The sequence below is a fragment of the Rattus rattus genome, chromosome 5, assembly GCF_011064425.1.
Source record: "Rattus rattus isolate New Zealand chromosome 5, Rrattus_CSIRO_v1, whole genome shotgun sequence".
In the NCBI taxonomy this organism is placed as follows: domain Eukaryota; kingdom Metazoa; phylum Chordata; class Mammalia; order Rodentia; family Muridae; genus Rattus; species Rattus rattus.
Window position 1 is genome coordinate 112,849,026 of NC_046158.1, and position 17,025 is coordinate 112,866,050.

At 42.6% G+C, this 17,025-nt stretch overlaps 1 pseudogene; it reads right to left on the minus strand.

Annotated features, from left to right (window-relative positions):
• Positions 1-15,574, minus strand: part of LOC116901008 — a 70,917-nt pseudogene extending 55,343 nt beyond the window's left edge.
• Between the last annotated feature and the right edge of the window lie 1,451 nt (positions 15,575-17,025).

Genomic DNA, 17,025 nt, shown 5'->3' on the forward strand with positions numbered 1-17,025 from the left:
CTTATTTTTCATGTTTCTAATGTAAGGAAAATGTAAAGATCTAGAAAATAACCTTCTTCTAACCCCTCAAATAAATATGAGCGCTGTAGCCCCTGAAGAAAGGAGTGTTTCTGAATGATCAAAGAACAACACTATCATCTCGGTACCTGTGCTTTTATTTAAAATGTTAGCCGCTTGCACAGGCCTCTGGGATACGGGATTGATATAATTTTTTGGTGGAATTTTGCATTGCCTCAAGGCTCACATGAGTAATACAGCTCAGGCTGAACAAACATCAGGTGGAGATGAAGCTGATGACTAGGCAGCTTAGGATTAGAGAAGGCTAGGTCTTCCAGTGACAGATGACCCTTGACCCAGCTGAGTCCGCTGAAAGATGCTGATGGCCCATCACAGAACAGCCACCTCTCATAACTGCCACGTAGTCAAATGGCCCTCGTGTTCCCAACAGGACTGAAGACGTCCTTGCTTGTTTGAAGGCAGGTGTGTTCCTACATTTTCCTTATGATCTGGGTAGGATTTCTGTTCACTTTCTTCAGTGGGAACATGTCACCTACAGTCTGAGTCAAATTGGTCTTCTAGATACCACCTCAGACCCAGTTCCTTTTGGTTTGGAAGGAGGCCACACTCTTGAAAAATAACAAAGTTACTAACAACAAAAGTGATATTTTAAGAATGGCTGTGGGTGCTAAGTTGAAAATCTTCTCCTATCCCTTTCTGTTATCTCTACTCACAGTCTGAGAATTTAAATATCACATTATTGTGGAGTCTGATGCTCTATGCTGGGCGTCAAGGCTACAAAAGTAATCTTCTTAATCACTGAATTGGGAGATATTGAACTGCCAGAAATACAGAGTTAGTTTTCTGCAAGCTTCTGTCAGAGTGTTTTTTATCAACCAATTATTAATATAACCTTGTTTAATGAGTCTGGTCTCTTATTTAGTATATATTGTTGATCTACTCACACTGAACTCTTCGCCAGCAGCACTAGAACGTATACCGGAATGATGTTTAACATAAATGCACTTTTTGAGAAGCCTATCTGTATCCTTACAGCTAGGAACACTGCCCGAAGCAGAACGTTTGGGTTCCATCCTAAAGCGAGAGAATTAGCCACCCAAAGAATAAAAATGACCAGAATGGGACACTCACTGGTTGTGGAAAGCATGTGTGTCTGTGGCAAGAAAGTAAAAAAACAGGACGATAGAGGACATGCTTGAGAGACTGGGAGTCACACAGACTCCCTCTTAGGTGGATGGATGAGGGACCATGTCTAGACAATAAAGGTGGAACATTTTTAAGGGGACCAGCATTTTCCTCATACTCCTGACTTGAAGCCAAACCCTACCAGTTTCCAACAAAGGCTTTTGTCTCCCTCCAACAGGCTTCCTGCTGGTGGGTGGGCTCAACAGGATCAAGACCAGATCAGGGCATGCCACTTGACAGCTGTGGGCCAATCAATCATCCCATCTTTCTTCAAACTGACCATCCCTCCATTAGGGGAGCAGCTCTTCAGAGGTCTCTTGGGAGGAGACTGCATTTTTTGGCTTTTCTAGTCCCACTTCTGGTTCATGTGTGTGTCTCCCCTCATTCCCCAACCCCCACACCTTTCCTCTACAGCTGAGTCTGTCTGCTACTGTTTGCAGTGTTTGAGATTTCTCTGCTGCTACCTTTCAGACCTCAGATTTTCCCTGCCTTATAACTCTTTAAATGGCTGAGAGAATGAACCCAATCAAGATACCTGGAATGCTAGATTTAGCATGCGGCTGTTTGACCTCAGCTGAAAACATGTGGATCAATTGATTCGAAAGCTTTGCTGCTTTGCAAATAGCCATACAGAGTCATACAAATGCTGGGTTTGTTTGGCTTGGGTTTTCTCTTTGAAGGGGTCTCAGCGTGTAGCCCTGGATGGCCTGAAACTCACACTGTGTAGCAAGCTGGACTCAAACTCACAGAGATCCACCTGCCTCTGCCTTCCGAGTGCTGGGTTAAAGGTGTTTGTCACCATGCCTAGCTCAAATTCTGTTCTCATTCCGGGGTTACTAATACATTTAACAAGCACGTGACTTGGAATATATTTGTGTAAGTGGCATCCATGGATAATGAAGGCAGTTACTCTTCATGAACTGTGTGTCAGTGTTCCATCTAGGCTAGGGAAGGACAAGCTGTTAATGCTATTTGCCTCTTTTTGAAACTAGTGTGATGGCTGGGCGGATTGGGAATAGGTTACACATCTGTTCCAGAACACAATGAGGAGTAGAACTGGAGTTCCCAGGATGTGGTCCCGGCTTTTTCAGTCAGGTCAGGTAACTTCCGTGATCCTGGAGCCTTTAGGTGTTTCTTCTGTTCAAAATCCACTAAGAGGGCACCAGCACTCTGTGGGATACCCAGAAACCTTCCATTCACACTCAGACTTCAGTTCATGGGTCCTTTGGGATTTACAATGTGACTTGCTCCCTTTAAAAGTGCAAACGATAAGACTCCGAGCAAACCAAGGGATTAATCAGGCGTGTGAGTGTCCATTAATAGATCATATGAGGTAGCCACGAGGTAACTAAGCTCAGAGCTGGCTGAGGCAAAGGTGGGGGACTCCCTAGGAGTCAAACCAGCTCAAAGAGAAATGTGCTCGCTCCAGGGCCTCCAGCGTTCCCACCGGGGAGGAGGGGGGAGGCCTCCCTGCCAGAAAGTGAGTAAGACAGGAGGAAGCCAGTGGGAAAACCTTCCTTATCAAAGCCCAGGAACTCAGTCTTGTGGGCTTCATCTTTTGCATAAGCCCCTCTGGGATTTCCTTTCCAGCTTGATCGCTGTGGATCACACAGCATTTCTGTTTGATTCTTACTGTTTTTTTTTTTTTTCTTTTATGGGGCTTGCCCTCTTTTGCCCTCGGCTTCTCTTTTTGGCATTTACACCTTGTTTCATGTTTGATTATCCAATGTTTGACGTTTCTCCTCTGTTCTGTGGAGAAAAACAAATACTTCTATAGCAGCAAATTCTGTGATTAATTTTCTTAGTTATTTCAAAAATGATTCTTTTATTGAGGTCAAGAAATGTACTTGTGGTATACATTTTAAAATGCTTAGTATCTCTGGAAGGAAATACTAACCATTCTTGCCAAGGGAAAGTTCTGTGCCCAACAGGTATGATAGCAGCTTGTCTGACCATATGCACTGCTATGCCTGCTGCCCCTGTAACACACACGGTTCTCCTCCTGGATAAGGAATTATATTGATACTTGGAAATTGCTCTCTTAGGGAATCTTGGTTTCATTAATAAAATTATTAAAAATGGATTCAAATAGAAGCTCAAGAACAATTTAATCGAGTCTAAAAGAAAAAAAAAAACAACCAACCAACCAAACATACATACAGGCAAGCTATAAATTGTGTCAACTTCTCAGAGAAGAATGGATGAGAGAAAGACAGGGGTACACTATATGAGTTACTGGTGTAGAGGTTAGGCACACTGTAGACAAGCAGCCACGTGATGGGGGAGGGGATGCTTTGAGAAAGAACAAGAAAACCTGAAGTACCAGAAATAGCGTTCTTAGGTTCTGTCCAGCATCCAAAAGTGAGACAAAGAAAGAGCAACAGCGAGAACAAAGCAAAACAACAAAACAACCAAAAATATAATACCAAGACAGATGCAAAGGAAAGGAAGAGGCAGGCAGGCAGACAGACAGACAGAGATAGAAAGAGAGAGAGAGAGAGAGAGAGAGAGAGAGAGAGAGAGAGAGAGAGAGAGAGAGGAATATTGCTCAGAAAGATGGACAGACCTAGCCAAACCTCATGATGCTGGGCTTCTAAAAACTGTAGTAGGAAGGAATCCTGGGAGGGCTAGCACTGAATCTCGTTAAAGGGATAATTATTCCATCTATTTAGCATATATTAAAGTGAACCTCTCTTCCTAGCAGTAGTCCATTAGTGAGGCCACTGATGTTGTTCAAATGGAGTGTTAGGTTCCCAAGAGAGATCCTCTTCTTTTGACCAAGTGCATAGTTACTGTGCTATTTCAACAGGAAAGTCACATTTTACGTAGTCTATTACAGATAACACCAATGTAAGAAGCTTTAAAAGGAGAAAGCAGTATGGGATGACCTGGTTAGTTCTGCCAGTTTGATGCAAACCTAGACATAACCCGAGAGAATGGCAGTTGAGGAATTGCCCGCGTGAGATTGGCCTGTGGACATGTCTGTCTGTGGGGGGACATTTTGTTGGTTGATAACTGATGTAGGCAGGCCCAGTTCGTTGTGGGAAGGTGGTGTTGGCTAAAGATTGGTGCATAAAAAAGCCTACCAAGCAAGCAGTAAGTATTGGTTTTCTACAGTTTCTGCTTCAATTCCTGCTTCCAAATTCCTGCCTTGATTTTCAATGATAATGGATTGTAACCTGTGAGCCAAATAAATCCATTCCTCCTATGGGTGGGTCTTGGTCAATGGTTTATCACAGCAACAGAAAGAAAACTAGGACACAAAGTCAATGTTTCTAAACCATCTTGGCCCAGAATTCCATATAGTACCACTTCATTTTGTGCCGAAACTCATCTTCCCAATATTTGATCATTTGCTCTATGCTTTAAATATAGTTTTTGAGACTAAAAGTTTGAATCTAAGTTTGTTGAAGAGATATTAAAAAGCCCAAAGCAGTTGAAAATAGACAAAAAAGCCACCTACATTATTTCTTCAGAGATGATCACTGTTAGCACCTATATTCTATTTAACATGTTATTTCTCTAGAAATTATCATACTGATAGGGGAATATTGGGTTGTCTTTGAGGGTGATGGAGTCTTCCTGAGGCCTTATCCTTTTCTTGAGAGGCCTAGAAACTCAGTGGCCTCCAAAGTTAACCTAAGTGGCTTTCAAGGTTTTGTCTTGTGAATTCAAGGAATGAAATCCACAGACCATAAAAGGTGAGTTTTAGAAGGAAGTATTTTGAGAGGGACCTTAAGAAAGAGAAATGTGTTGGGGCTCTTGTACAAGGGGAGGGGTACCCTGGAGCAGGATACTCTTGCGTCTCTATTCCCTGGACAGAGACATGGGTGGGAAATGAGCTGGAAAGTCTATTCCCATCTAGAGCTTGCAGTTTCAGTCACACCATCCATGTGGCTTCCTGGAAAGGGTGCTGCTTAGAAGAAAAGGTAACAGGACTCCCTTCTGGCTTCTTTGGACTCTGGCAAGAATAGAACTGCCACTAGGCCTAAGGACATTTCAGCTTTTAGCCAGAAAAGAAACTGTTTACTTTTCTTTAGGGTTTTTTTTTAAACTGTAAACTGCATAGCTAATTCATATCTGCTGTTTAATACATTCTCTCTGTCCCTGTCTTTGTCAGACAGTGGTTTCTGCCACTATGATATGCAGGTCAACCATATAGTGTCAAACAACCATGAAATGAACCATCAAACACCGTGGGTCAGAATAATTTCATCCCCCTTGAACTGTTTCTGTCAAGTGTTTGGTCACAACAATAGGAAGTGACAAAACACCAACTAATACACTTTCCTACCAGACTACATTAGAAAGTATTGAACAGTATTGTACTATATGAATTTATCATTTATATGTAAACCAAATTTTGGCTTCTTGAAATCCTTCTCACTAGAAAGAAGAATAATATTGTTGTTTTCTCCTTTGTCTGGTGTTACGAATGAGAATCTCAATGTGGCACACCATCCCACTCTTTTCTAGAAGATGATCACCGACTTCTAGTCAGCATCCCTGTTGTGTGCTTTCTTGGGTTCTGCAGTATTTCCACTGGGGTTGGACATGTTTTAAGCATCTTGCCAAGGACTCAATGGCCTTTTCTATCTGGGAGTTCTGATTCTCCTCTCCGGAGCTATGGCGCCCACTGGTCCCTTGTAGGTGTCTTTGATTTCTCTGACATTTCTTTCCTATGTGTCAGTTCCTCTCCCTTTTGAGATTTCTTTGGCAAACTTCTCTAGCTGCCCCTTTTGCCTGTGCTGTCACTCCTGGGCTGTGCCCTTTCAGCCAAGACCTCTGCACATTGAATTTTTCAGGTTTTAGATTTAATTTATAGCCCCTGACTGCCTTGGTTACTCTAGCATTTCACAAGGAAATTATTGGCTTTGTCTCTTCTGCTATTTCTACACATAGGAGCCCTTCCTAAGTTCACTCGTGAGTCTTGCATTGGCTTTCTTCCCGTGTTTGGTAAGCATTTTATGACATCTATGCTATCTGACAGACCAGATTATTATAAAAATCCATTTCATCCCAAATGAGATATTCTGCTTCTTATGGGCTGAGCAGTCCTAACCTGACAATTCTAAATCCAAAATGTCCCGAAATCTGAAAGTTTTAGCTCAAATGTAATATTGCAAGTAAAAAACTCTATACCATGAAACTTGTTTCATGCACAGATTTATTAAAATATTTTATAAAATTAGCCTGAAGCCACTTATTTTGAGGTATACATGAACTTCATTTTAGACTGGGTCCTATAACAAGGAATGTACAAATAGTCCCAAATCTAAATCTTCCGACAACACTCCATTAAGGCTTTCATGTAAAAGGCCCCCAACTTATACAGCAGAGTGCCCTGCTAAGACATGAACGGGTTCCTGACTAAGTGGTATCATCCTTTTCTTTATGTCTAACACGGATGTGTGTCTTGCTCTATGCTTGGTTTAGAGAGAATGCGGAAGAGAATATGGAGGGACTCCTGAGTGCTTTGTGATTTTCCATACCATCTCATGTGTGGATTTGATTACAGTGTTCTGGAGACTTTGTGTCTTGTACAGTGGCTCTCTCCAAGAACATGTGTTGAAGGTTTTATTTTTTACTTTTAGTTTTTGAGACCGCATCTCATGATATAGCAGAGGCTAGTCTTGAACTCAGTCTTGGATTGTGGGCATGTACGATCACGCCAAGCAACATTGAAGACAACATTTATGCTTTTACAAATTGCATTTGCGGTGGATAGAGTGAGAAACAGCATTAGCTGCTCTCGGAAAATGCAAGACTACAATTAAATTTTGATATTTCATTTTGGGGTGAATATTTTGATGTAGTAACTATACTGGGTGTCATGGGCATTAAAATGCTATGACAATATTCCAGCAACTGCTGATGAATTATTGTTAAACAAAAGTTTTAGTGCATCAATAGCTGGTTGTCCTCAAAGGATAATTCTCCATGATGGATTCAATTGTCCACACAAATTGGTTTTGTCATATTTCTGAGTTTAACTTTAAATGTTAATGTATTTAATAGAATTATAATGTTTTCTCTGCCTTTTTCTGGCCCTGTGAAAGTCTGTTCAAGAAAGTAAAAGTTAGGGGTTGGGGATTTAGCTCAGTGGTAGAGCGCTTGCCTAGCAAGCGCAAGGCCCTGGGTTCGGTCCCCAGCTCCAAAAAATAAAAGAAAAAAAAAAAAGAAAAAAAGAAAAAAGAAAGTAAAAGTTATTAACAGTTGATCTATTATTCAAAGGTTTTTCTCCTTCATGTGTCATATCATCTCCAATTTTAAGAAAAATGGAGAAAATTTGCTTTGTGGTGAACCTTTGTATACGTTTATAGAGTAGTGTCCTTATCTGTCGAATATTAATATATTTAATATAGTCTTAAAGTTCAATTTTCATTACTGAGCTTGTGGGTGTTTGTCTTGCAGTGTCTCGGGAACTTTCTAACACAGTGGGGACATTGTCTATTTTGTGGTACGATGTCCATATGTTCTTTTTTGGTACTTGCATACTGGTGGAGTATATGCGGTATTGGCTAGATCCTGCCATGCCTTTTGGTAAGTTCACAGAGTGAGCTCCCCTTAATGCTCATTCAGTTATACGAGAGCAGCCTTGGTTTGAAAATGTTCCTGGGAAGTTTGGAAATAACTCATTTTATAGGTTGGGGATATAGGCCAGCAGTCATGTATTTTCCCTGTATGTGTGAGACCCTAGGTTTGATCTCAGATCTGAGATCAAATAAAACAGAAGAATAGAACAACACAACACAGCGAAAAGAACAGAACAACAACACAACACAACACAACACAACCCAACACCAACCAATCAACCAACCAAACTCAAACTGTTGAAACCCAACCCAACTCAGCCCAAACGAAGAAGCACTTCAGTTTTTTTTTTTTTTTTTTTATTAACTTGAATATTTCTTATATACATTTCGAGTGTTATTCCCTTTCCCGGTTTCCGGGCAAACATCCCCCTCCCCCCTCCCCTTCCTTATGGGTGTTCCCCTCCCAACCCTCCCCCCATTGCCGCCCTCCCCCCAACAGTCTAGTTCACTGGGGGTTCAGTATTAGCAGGACCCAGGGCTTCCCCTTCCACTGGTGCTCTTACTAGGATATTCATTGCTACCTATGAGGTCAGAGTCCAGGGTCAGTCCATGTATAGTCTTTAGGTAGTGGCTTAGTCCCTGGAAGCTCTGGTGGCTTGGCATTGTTGTACATATAGGGTCTCGAGCCCCTTCAAGCTCTTCCAGTTCTTTCTCTGATTCCTTCAACGGGGGTCCTATTCTCAGTTCAGAGGTTTGCTGCTGACATTCGCCTCTGTATTTGCTGTATTCTGGCTGTGTCTCTCAGGAGCGATCTACACTTCTGCACTTCTTTGCTTCATCCATCTTGTCTAATTGGGTGGCTGTATATATATGGGCCACATGTGGGGCAGGCTCTGAATGGATGTTCCTTCAGTCTCTGTTTTAATCTTTGCCTCTATCTTCCCTGCCAAGGGTATTCTTGTTCCCCTTTTAAAGAAGGAGTGAAGCATTCACATTTTGATCATCCATCTTGAGTTTCATTTGTTCTAGGCATCTAGGGTAATTCAGGCATTTGGGCTAATAGCCACTTATCAATGAGTGCATACCATGTATGTCTTTCTGTGATTGGGTTAGCTCACTCAGGATGATATTTTCCAGTTCCAACCATTTGCCTACAAATTTCATAAACTCGTTGTTTTTGATAGCTGAGTAGTATTCCATTGTGTAGATATACCACATTTTCTGTATCCATTCCTCTGTTGAAGGGCATCTGGGTTCTTTCCAGCTTCTGGCTATTATAAATAAGGCTGCGATGAACATAGTGGAGCACGTGTCTTTTTTATATGTTGGGGCATCTTTTGGGTATATGCCCAAGAGAGGGATAGCTGGATCCTCAGGCAGTTTAATGTCCAATTTTCTGAGGAACCTCCAGACTGATTTCCAGAATGGTTGTACCAGTCTGCAATCCCACCAACAATGGAGGAGTGTTCCTCTTTCTCCACATCCTCGCCAGCATTTGCTGTCACCTGAGTTTTTGATCTTAGCCATTCTCACTGGTGTGAGGTGAAATCTCAGGGTTGTTTTGATTTGCATTTCCCTGATGACTAAAGATGTTGAACATTTCTTTAGGTGTTTCTCAGCCATTCGGCATTCCTCAGCTGTGAATTCTTTGTTTAGCTCTGAACCCCATTTTTTAATAGGGTTATTTGTCTCCCTGCGGTCTAACTTTTTGAGTTCTTTGTATATTTTGGATATAAGGCCTCTATCTGTTGTAGGATTGGTAAAGATCTTTTCCCAATCTGTTGGTTGCGTTTGTCCTAACCACAGTGTCCTTTGCCTTACAGAAGCTTTTGCAGTTTTATGAGATCCCATTTGTCGATTCTTGATCTTAGAGCATAAGCCATTGGTGTTTTGTTCAGGAAATTTTTTCCAGTGCCCATGTGTTCCAGATGCTTCCCTAGTTTTTCTTCTATTAGTTTGAGTGTGTCTGGTTTGATGTGGAGGTCCTTGATCCACTTGGACTTAAGCTTTGTACAGGGTGATAAGCATGGATCGATCTGCATTCTTCTACATGTTGACCTCCAGTTGAACCAGCACCATTTGCTGAAAATGCTATCTTTTTTCCATTGGATGGATTTGGCTCCTTTGTCAAAAATCAAGTGACCATAGGTGTGTGGATTCATTTCTGGGTCTTCAATTCTGTTCCATTGGTCTATCTGTCTGTCTCTGTACCAATACCATGCAGTTTTTATCACTATTGCTCTGTAATACTGCTTGAGTTCAGGGATAGTGATTCCCCCTGAAGTCCTTTTATTGTTGAGGATAGTTTTAGCTATCCTGGGTTTTTTGTTATTCCAGATGAATTTGCAAATTGTTCTGTCTAACTCTTTGAAGAATTGGATTGGTATTTTGATGGGGATTGCATTGAATCTGTAGATCGCTTTTGGTAAAATGGCCATTTTTACTATATTAATCCTGCCAATCCATGAGCATGGGAGATCTTTCCACCTTCTGAGGTCTTCTTCAATTTCTTTCTTCAGTGTCTTGAAGTTCTTATTGTACAGATCTTTTACTTGCTTGGTTAAAGTCACACCGAGGTATTTTATATTATTTGGGTCTATTATGAAGGGTGTCGTTTCCTAATTTCTTTTCGGCTTGTTTTCTTTTTGTAGAGGAAGGCTACTGATTTATTTGAGTTAATTTTATACCCAGCCACTTTGCTGAAGTTGTTTATCAGCTTTAGTAGTTCTCTGGTGGAACTTTTTTGGCATCACTTAAATATACTATCATATCATCTGCAAATAGTAATATTTTGACTTCTTCTTTTCCGATCTGTATCCCCTTGATCTCCTTTTGTTGTCTGATTGCTCTGGCTAGAACTTCAAGAACTATATTGAATAAGTAGGGAGAGAGTGGGCAGCCTTGTCTAGTCCCTGATTTTAGTGGGATTGCTTCAAGTTTCTCTCCATTTAGTTTAATGTTAGCAACTGGTTTGCTGTATATGGCTTTTACTATGTTTAGGTATGGGCCTTGTACTCCTATTCTTTCCAGGACTTTTATCATGAAGGGGTGTTGAATTTTGTCAAATGCTTTCTCAGCATCTAATGAAATGATCATGTGGTTTTGTTCTTTCAGTTTGTTTATATAATGGATCACGTTGATGGTTTTTCGTATATTAAACCATCCCTGCATGCCTGGGATGAAGCCTACTTGATCATGGTGGATGATTGTTTTGATGTGCTCTTGGATTCGGTTTGCCAGAATTTTGTTGAGTATTTTTGCGTCAATGTTCATAAGGGAAATTGGTCTGAAGTTCTCTTTCTTTGTTGGGTCTTTGTGTGGTTTAGGTATAAGAGTAATTGTGGCTTCATAGAAGGAGTTCGGTAGTGCTCCATCTGTTTCAATTTTGTGGAATAGTTTGGATAATATTGGTATGAGGTCTTCTATGAAGGTCTGATAGAATTCTGCACTAAACCCGTCTGGACCTGGGCTCTTTTTGGTTGGGAGACCTTTAATGACTGCTTCTATTTCCTTAGGAGTTATGGGGTTGTTTAACTGGTTTATCTGTTCCTGATTTAACTTCGGTACCTGGTATCTGTCTAGGAAATTGTCCATTTCCTGTAGATTTTCAAGTTTTGTTGAATATAGGCTTTTATAGTAAGATCTGATGATTTTTTGAATTTCCTCTGAATCTGTAGTTATGTCTCCCTTTTCATTTCTGATTTTGTTAATTTGGACACACTCTCTGTGTCCTCTCGTTAGTCTGGCTAGGGGTTTATCTATCTTGTTGATTTTCTCAAAGAACCAACTTTTGGTTCTGTTGATTCTTTCTATGGTCCTTTTTGTTTCTACTTGGTTGATTTCAGCTCTGAGTTTGATTATTTCCTGTCTTCTACTCCTCCTGGGTGTATTTGCTTCTTTTTGTTCTAGAGCTTTTAGGTGTGCTGTCAAGCTGCTGACATATGCTCTTTCCTGTTTCTTTCTGCAGGCACTCAGCGCTATGAGTTTTCCTCTTAGCACAGCTTTCATTGTGTCCCATAAGTTTGGGTATGTTGTACCTTCATTTTCATTAAATTCTAAAAAGTTTTTAATTTCTTTCTTTATTTCTTCCTTGACCAGGCTATCATTGAGTAGAGCATTGTTCAGTTTCCACGTATATGTGGGCATTCTTCCCTTATTGTTATTGAAGACCAGCTTTAGGCCGTGGTGGTCCGATAGCACGCATGGGATTATTTCTATCTTTCTGTATCTGTTGAGGCCTGTTTTTTGACCAATTATATGGTCAATTTTGGAGAAAGTACCATGAGGAGCTGAGAAGAAGGTATATCCTTTTGCTTTAGGGTAGAACGTTCTATAAATATCCGTTAAGTCCATTTGGCTCATGACTTCTCTTAGTCTGTCTACGTCTCTGTTTAATTTCTGTTTCCATGATCTGTCCATTGATGAGAGTGGGGTGTTGAAATCTCCTACTATTATTGTGTGAGGTGCAATGTGTGTTTTGAGCTTTAGTAAGGTTTCTTTTACGTATGTAGGTGCCCTTGGATTTGGGGCATAGATATTTAGGATTGAGAGTTCATCTTGGTGGATTTTTCCTTTGATGAATATAAAGTGTCCTTCCTTATCTTTTTTGATGACTTTTAGTTGGAAATTGATTTTATTTGATATTAGAATGGCTACTCCAGCTTGCTTCTTCAGACCATTTGCTTGGAAAGTTGTTTCCCAGCCTTTCACTCTGAGGTAGTGTCTGTCTTTGTCTCTGAGGTGTGTTTCCTGTAGGCAGCAGAATGCAGGGTCCTCGCTATGTATCCAGTTTGTTAATCTATGTCTTTTATTGGGAGTTGAGGCCATTGATGTTGAGAGATATTAAGGAATAGTGATTATTGCTTCCTGTTATATTCATATTTGGATGTGTTGTGTTTGTGTGCTTTTCTTCTCTTTGTTTTGTTGCCAAGACGATTAGTTTCTTGCCTCTTCTTGGGTATAGCTTGCCTCCTTATGTTGGGCTTTACCATTTATTATCCTTTGTAGTGCTGGATTTGTAGAAAGATATTGTGTAAATTTGGTTTTGTCATGGAATATCTTGGTTTCTCCATCTATGTTAATTGAGAGTTTTGCAGGATACAGTAGCCTGGGCTGGCATTTGTGTTCTCTTAGGGTCTGTATGACATCAGTCCAGGATCTTCTGGCCTTCATAGTTTCTGGGGAAAAGTCTGGTGTGATTCTGATAGGTCTGCCTTTATATGTTACTTGACCTTTTTCCCTTACTGCTTTTAATATTCTTTCCTTATTTTGTGCGTTTGGTGTTTTGACTATTATGTGACGGGAGGTGTTTCTTTTCTGGTCCAATCTATTTGGAGTTCTGTAGGCTTCTTGTATGCCTATGGGTATCTCTTTTTTTAGGTTAGGGAAGTTTTCTTCTATGATTTTGTTGAAGATATGTACTGGTCCTTTTGAGCTGGGAGTCTTCACTCTCTTCTATACCTATTATCCTTAGGTTTGATCTTCTCATTGAGTCCTGGATTTCCTGTATGTTTTGGACCAGTAGCTTTTTCCGCTTTACATTATCTTTGACAGTTGAGTCAATGATTTCTATGGAATCTTCTGCTCCTGAGATTCTCTCTTCCATCTCTTGTATTCTGTTGGTAAAGCTTGTATCTACAGCTCCTTGTCTCTTCTTTTGGTTTTCTATATCCAGGGTTGTTTCCATGTGTTCTTTCTTGATTGCTTCTATTTCCATTTTTAATTCCTTCAACTGTTTGATTGTGTTTTCCTGGAATTCTTTCAGGGATTTTTATGATTCCTCTCTGTAGGCTTCTACTTGTTTATTAATGTTTTCCTGTGTTTCTCTAAGGGAGTTCTTCACGTCTTTCTTGAAGTCCTCCAGCATCATGATCAAATATGATTTTGAAACTAGATCTTGCTTTTCTGGTGTGTTTGGATATTCCATGCTTGTTTTGGTGGGAGAATTGGGCTCCGATGATGCCATGTAGTCTTGGTTTCTGTTGCTTGTGTTCCTGCGCTTGCCTCTCGCCATCAGATTATCTCTAGTGTTACTTTGTTCTGCTAATTCTGACAGTGGCTAGACTGTCCTATAAGCCTGTGTGTCAGGAGTGCTGTAGATCTGTTTTACTGTTTTCTTTCAGCCAGTTATGGGGACAGAGTGTTCTGCTTTCGTGTGTGTAGTTTTGTCCCTCTACAGGTCTTCAGCTGTTCCTGTGGGCCTGTGTCTTGAGTTCACCAGGCAGGTCACTTGCAGCAGCAAAGTTGGTCTTACCTGTGGTCCCGAGGCTCAAGTTCGCTCGCGGGGTGCTGCCCACGGGCTCTCTGCGGTGGCAGCAACCAGGAAGATCTGCGCTGCCTCTTCCGGGAGCCTCCGTGCACCAGGGTTCCAGATGGCCTCCGGTGTTTTCCTCTGGAATCAGCAATGTGTGTAGAGAGCAGTCTCTTCCGGTTTCGCAGGCGTGTCTGCCTCTCTGAAGGTTTAGCTCTCCCTCCCACGGGGTTTGGGTGCAGAGAACTGTTTATCCGGTCTGTTTCCTTCAGGTTCCGGGCGGTGTCTCAGGTAGGGCTCCTGCCTCACCTGGGCCCCTTCCCACGGGAGCCCAGAGGCCTTATACAGTTTCCTCTTGGGCCAGGGATGTGGGCAGGGTGGGCAGTGTTGGTGGTCTCTTCTACTCTGCAGCCTCAGGAGTGCCCACCTGACCAGGCGGTAAGGTATCTCTCCCACGGGTTCTGGGAGCAGAGAGCTGCTGCGGGCCGGGATCCGCGGGTGTGGTACATGCGGAAGACACAGGACGTGCTTGTGGCGAGAGGGATTCTCCGACTTTTGCCCCGATGACACCAGGCAAGTCACTTGCAGCAGATAAGTTAGTCTTACCTGTGGTCCTGAGGCTCAAGTTCGTGGCTGCTGAGTGTGCCCACAGGCTCTCCAAGGTGGCAGCGACCAGGAAGATCTGCTGCCCTTCCGGGAGCCTCCAGGCACCAGGGTTCCAGATGGCCTCCGTGTTTTCCTCTGGAATCAGTAATGTGTGCAGAGTGCAGTCTCTTCTGGTTTCGCAGGCGTGTCTGCCTCTCTGAAGGTTTAGCTCTCCCTCCCACGGGATTTGGGTGCAGAGAACTGTTTATCCGGTCTGTTTCCTTCAGGTTCCGGCGGTGTCTCAGGCAGGGCTCCTGCCGCTCCTGGGCCCTCTCCCACGGGAGCCCAGAGGCCTTGTACAGTTTCCTCTTGGGCCAGGGATGTGGGCAGGGGTGGGCAGTGTTGGTGGTCTCTTCTACTCTGCAGCCTCAGGAGTGCCCACCTGACCAGGCGGTAAGGTATCTCTCCCACGGGTTCTGGGAGCAGAGAGCTGCTCAGCACTTCAGTTTTAAATGTCTTTTTGAGTAGGGTAAGGAAGTTTATGTCATCATATTGTATCCCGGGTGGATCACCATTTATCACACATGTCCACACTGAATGTACTACTCTGTGGCAATTAAGAGGAAAGGAGACTCTAATCACATCGCCTTCAGAACAGTATATTGCTACATCGAGCCTATTTACTACAGGTCATTAATCTTTTGTTATATCACATTTGGAAAATAAACTTTAAGTATGTACATATAGGAAAAACATGAACACAGGAGGGGTACGTTTTGTCCTATTCCTGGTTTCAAATCCATGGAGAATCTTGATCCTCTATGGATAGGGAGGCTATGCATTTCTGTTGACACTTGGGATTGGGCTTTGAGACTGGGCTAGGGAAAGTTGGCCTCCCACTCTGAGCTCTGCTGGATGCTGTTTTTGGCAGAGACTCACATTTGGGGACCACGGTCAATTTCAGCATTCCTGCTGCTACTGCCGCCGCCGCCGCCGCCATGTTACCAGCAACAATCCAGGTCCCAGCTTGGCTTCATTCTGTAATTCTGCCCCATCCTGGATGCTAGTGAACATCCTGTGGTCTGTCCAGCCTTTGTAGGAGACAGACTTGCTCTGCCTACAGCCTCTGCATTCTGTACGCGTGTGCCGCTCGCACGTGTGTGCTGCTCGCACGTGTGTGCTGCTCGCACGTGTGTGCTGCTAGCTGCCTGCCTCCTTTCCTCTCACACTTGCTCCGCTGCCTCATCGCTCTTCATTTACAAAACACAAATTCAAAGCAAAATTCATTATTAGTATCACAACTGTGACAGTCAACTATTAAGCTAAGTATGAGGCCTTTCCCAGTGTGAGCCATGAGGAGCTGCAGAGCTCCTGTGTTTGCAGAGCCAGCCCTTATAGGAAGCTTACAGTGGGACTCCATTTTCCGGCATGATCTCTTGAGGAAAGGCTACGATGTTTTAGGAATCAACAGTTATTGGCACTGTAGTGCGCATGAATTGACTTCCCCTATTCTGTGTTTTTCGGCTGGACACAGAACACATTGAGAGAGCCGAGAGAAGGAGTAACCTTAATACAGTGTTACCTTGGCCCTCTAGCTCAGATTTTCAACTCCTTACCTTCCCTCCCCCTTCCCCTCTCTGTCTCTTCGCATCTCCTCCCTCTTCCTTTCTCTCTTTCCCCTTCCTTTATCTCTCTCCATCTCACCGTCTCTCTTCCCTCCCCCTCTTCCTTCCCCCTCCTCCTATCTTTTGAAACAGGGTTTTACTCTAGCAAGTGCTGGCTTGGAATTCAGTACTGCAGTCGAGGCTTCCATCGGCTTTCATCGTCGGTGCTTGGATCACAGTTGTGTGCCATCAGGGCTGCCTTAAGTCTTTCCTACAAGTGTAAAAATCACCTTCATAACTTAGGATACAAAATCTGCATCATTCAGGAAAGGCTAAAGAATGTGCGTCAATACAGGCGGTCTCCCATGTCTGATGGTCGGGGCCTCAGAGACGCGCACCCTATTCATCCTCTCAGTTCTAATTCATGGGTGGGTCTTCGGGACGGCCTAGGTCTCAAGATGATCTTTTTTTCTTTCGTTTTTTGCTGCCGTACATCATCTGCTTAGGCTGTCTTGTTTAACTATCTGAGTGTAATGACAGGTACGTTGTGAAAATGGCTGAGATCCCGAAGCTCAGATTCAGGGGTCTCGTTGATCTGAAAACCCGTTCACATCTACCTGCTACTGTTTGACCGAATTTTGGAAGAGAAATCTCTCAACATTTTTTTTTTTTTGTTCTCCAGATAAGAAACAAAAAACCAGGCCAGCTTGTTTAAGTATTTTTTTTTTTAACTTTTTTTGTAAGGAATGAAAGACGGCGAGTGTGGAGTCCTTCCCGCTCATCTTCAACGGCCATTGTGTTGTGCTCTAATGCACCAGCACGCACACCTCCTGGAAAACACAAACCG